Source organism: Brachionichthys hirsutus, chromosome 12 (assembly GCF_040956055.1).
Source record: "Brachionichthys hirsutus isolate HB-005 chromosome 12, CSIRO-AGI_Bhir_v1, whole genome shotgun sequence".
Lineage (NCBI taxonomy): Eukaryota > Metazoa > Chordata > Actinopteri > Lophiiformes > Brachionichthyidae > Brachionichthys > Brachionichthys hirsutus.
In genome coordinates this window covers 1,054,712-1,059,090 of record NC_090908.1, presented here as the reverse complement: position 1 = coordinate 1,059,090, position 4,379 = coordinate 1,054,712, and positions in this window count along the sequence as shown.

Sequence of the window (4,379 nt, the reverse complement as noted above, 5' to 3'; positions counted from 1 at the left end):
ATAAAATAATTCAGCTCAACAAGTGAACACGACGAATTTAAGGAGTTTTATCGGCACAGGAGGAATGAAAAGAAAATGTTTGTTTCAATGCATGAAACATTACTTTAGATCGCATCAAAAATAATGTGGAGAAGCCATCAGTGAAAAACATTAGACACCAATCCGCCGTATAAAAATATACATTGTGTTAGCAAGTATGCAAATCTCCAAAAGCAAAGAAATTACTTCTACAAAATATTGTTCTTTGAATATTAAGACATATTTTCACTAACAATGCCTTTTCTCCTCCGCCTGTAGTATTTATTTCAGTAGCGTCTGAAAGTGCCCAGCAGCTTTCATCCTGCCGCTCATTTACATAACTAATGAAACAGGAAGCTGTCAAACATCACATGCAGACACAAAGCCATCACTAAGTAAATGCCATCAGCTGCGTCAGACAGAAGTCTTACCTATATCCGGGAGGTAATCCATGTTTATTCTTTGAGGTTTACGCATGCTGAGCATTTGGATGAAACTGCGAGGAGCCAATGAGAATAAAGAATTCTGACACGGAGAAAGTTGAAACGCTCCTCGTCGTCCGGCAGATTGAGCCGCGCGGTGCCGCGAACGTGCGCTGATCAGACGTTTATGAGACGAATGCGGGTTTTAGTTTTTAGGGAAGCTGATCGAGGCGTTTGATCGCCATGGACTCAGAATGCAGTGGGAAAACCATCGCCTGGGAAATCAGGAACAGAGCCATGAAGACGTTTCCCTCTCACACATGACCAGCGGCGTCCAATGACAGGCGATGGAGGCGCATAAAAAGGTCTATTACCAAGTTGTAAATTGTCCTCTCACAAAAAGGATTTTCGACTGCAGCAATTCTCCCCATCTTTGCGCATAATAGCAGAAGCCCCTCCATGTCGCGGAGAGGAACAAGAGGCTTCTTCTCCCTCCCCTGCTTTTTGTTTCCATCGCTCAACCCCGTAATGTTGGAGGGCAGGAGAGTTAGACTGGCCTCCATTGTTTAACTTCAGCACGAATTATTTAGTAGGCCTTGAACAGCCTACATTATAAAATAAAATAAAATAAAATAATCAGGATTTGTGAAGATAATGAAGCAATATTTGTTTTGCTTTGCAAAATATTCTGAATATGTTTTGCCTTAAAGTTAAAACAACAATAAACATAAGAACACAATAATTCCTGGAAAACTAAATGCTATGTTTTTACATCGAATTATTTTTGCTTTAGTGAAAGGAGAAGTTTAATGTTTTTCTTTTCAGTTTTAATAAATGGCCTAAAGCAAACTGTTTTGTGTCACGTGATGACGTCACGTGGCATATCTTGTGAGGCTCAATAAGAACTACTTCCTCCGACGTGTCTTGCGCACAAACATATCTTGTGCGTCGTCTTTCTGCGCCTGCAGCTTGCTGACTGTCACAAACATGATCGAAAAACATTTCCGACTGTTGAAAGTTCTCAGCAGCAGCTCCGTGCGTGCGTGCGTGCGTGCGTGCGTGCGTGCGTGCGTGCGTGCGCCTCATCACACAAAAAGGAATCTCATTCTTGTTCATCTGTGGCATGCCACGGTCAGCACGATGCGATTTATAGTCGCCCATGGCTCGGTCTCCGGTTTCCTGCGTGCGTGTGCGTGTGCGTGTGAGCCGAAGACACATGGATTATGCTTCTTCTGATGTTCTCGTTGTATTTGAGGTCACCCGGCTCCATGTTCTGCGGTGAGATTAGTGCGCAGGAGGATAAACGGATGACGGGGAGCCGAGGCGCCCAACCAGGCCGCTCTCTTTGATTGTGGGAAACAAATGGCGGCTGCTGCAGGTCAGCTAAATAATGAGCGCTTACAAATCAAACTAAACCTTATATGCGGCTCTGAAAATATAAAACAGACCGTTGTTAGTTCGGGTATGGATATAGATCGAGATTAAATTTAAATTAAATTAACTGAACATACACTGTTTTAGCTTAATATCTACAATTTGTATAAAGCAATTCATACTATGCTCTTATTTACACGGAAACATATTTAACGAATATGTAAAACCGGTTTGTGGAGTCTAATTTATTTTAGTGTCAAATGGTGGCATTAATTATTATTTTAGGTACTATTTAAATTAGAATTAATTTCTTTTTAAAACGTGAATTCTAATTAATTATTATGAAAGTAAATATTTAGCCGTTTTAAAACCTTTACTCAATTTAGAATCACAAATTCACTTTAATTGGATCCAAGTCATGAAAGCAGAACCCTGTTGCTGTGAGTAACAGTGCTAACCGCTGCGCCACCACGCACCCAGCCTCTAACAAAAAAAAAACAAGAAAGAAAAGAAAATCTCCACCTCCAGGACGAAGTGACGTCCGTGCTCAGTTCGTGGAAATTACATTTCATATATTTTATGATCATGTTTTTTGATGAGTGAACCTGTTTTAATCAATAACACACATTTACTTTTAAAATAAACCGGAATAAATTATTTTGTACCAGGTCCAGAAACTGTTTTATTATTTTATTTTTTTAATAATGAGTTTAGTTTGATAGTTAGCTGGTGCTGGAAGTTTATCCGGCTTTATAGTTGCATCATAGAGGATTAATAAAGATGGTGCAGCAACCACGTCACACATGAAAGCAAGTCTCTGCCTGCATGGCCTTTAAATCCGCGTTCGCGCATTGTCTGATTGTTTTCTCAAAGTAAATTAACACAACTGGGAAATGTAACATTGATCACAGAACTCTTAATTGCTTAGAATCTTTATTCCGTGACAATTATCCAAATAACGAATACACAATTATACAAATAACGAATACACAATTATCCAAATAACGAATACACATGAAATTATTTCCACAAGACGTTGGTCGCAGTGACGCGTTGTGGCCTTAAAAACAAGACTTCATGATCGTGACAGGTTTTGTGTGACACCCTCGTGCCAAGAGATCAATCAGATGTAGGATGTGCGTGTGCGTGTGCGCGCTGCCTCCTTTCTTTGTCCCTCCTCGGCCTTTTCAGTCTTTTGCTGAAGTTTAAAACGCTCTGTTTTTCAGTCCTGCAGAGAAACCTGAAAGATAATTTGCTATAAATATCATTTAGGTGCTGAAATAATTATATTTTACCTCATTATAACCAGACATTGATTACACCACGTGACGCATTCACGCGTCATCGTTTTATTGTGAATGTTTAGAACCTTTTATTCATGTAGCTTCTAATAATATATCTATTTTCTAATTGTAACAGTGTCATATAGTCCCCGCCCCCTTTGTCTGGCATTAGCCCGAGGTCGTTCCCTGCTGATGACGCGCTTCTGATGAACACACAGCCTGCCCTGTGTGCATGTGGAACAACGCGGCCACGAGTGCGCGAGTGAAGTAGCGGCCCGTCCCGTGGCCTGGTGCGTGCACGTGATGTCCCAGTCAGAGACAGCGTGGACATATCCCACATCCAGTTACTGTCTGCGTGAGTTCAAAGGAACGAGGCGGCGCCTCGTTTGATTCTCGGGTCACGTGTTCTACCCTGAAACGCTCGTCCCGCGCGTGCACTGAGCCAACTTCTCTCATGTATCCTTCAGATCTAACCGCAGATAATCGATTCAAGACCGTCTCCAAACGCTGCAGCGCTCGGCATCCTTTCTGTTCTTGGGCCTGCGAAGGTTCAGCGGCTTTGAGCAACTCAACGCTTCGGTTCGCCCTCAGGACGCCGACGTGGGCCCGACGTCACGACGTCACGACGTCACGACCCTGCAGGCTGCTCTGCTGCGTGGTCTCCATCAAAGCCGCCAAGCGACTTGTGTCTGAGGCTTTAATGATCTGTTTCAGCGGCAAATTAGCAATAATAAAAATAAACCTCACCCTGAGGCTTGATGGTCATGACCATCAAGCCTCAGGGTGAGGTTTGATGGTCATGACCATCTCTCTCTCTCTCTCTCTCTCTCTCTCTCTCTCTCTCTCCACACACACGCACACACACAGATATTGCCTAAAAGCAGGGGAAAGAATCAACAGCAGCACGAGTGATTCTATATTTGGACTTTTCATTGAGCTCCATTCAGCGGCTCAGTAAATCAACATTTACAGTCCTGAATCAATCAGTAAATCAACATTTACAATCCTGAATCAATCAGTAAATCAACATTTACAATCCTGAATCAATCAGTAAATCAACATTTACAATCCTGAATCAATCAGTAAATCAACCACATTTACAATCCTGAATCAATCAGTAAATCAACCACATTTACAATCCTGGATCAATCTGATTAGTTTCCATAAAGGGACTGGAGCGGAATGCCTTTCTGCAGCGGACTATCCCTCCGTGCGTTCTGCTGTACGCGCTGATGAGCTCAGTCCGCCGGAATCCGGTGACGTTTTTTGCACCGCAAGAAAA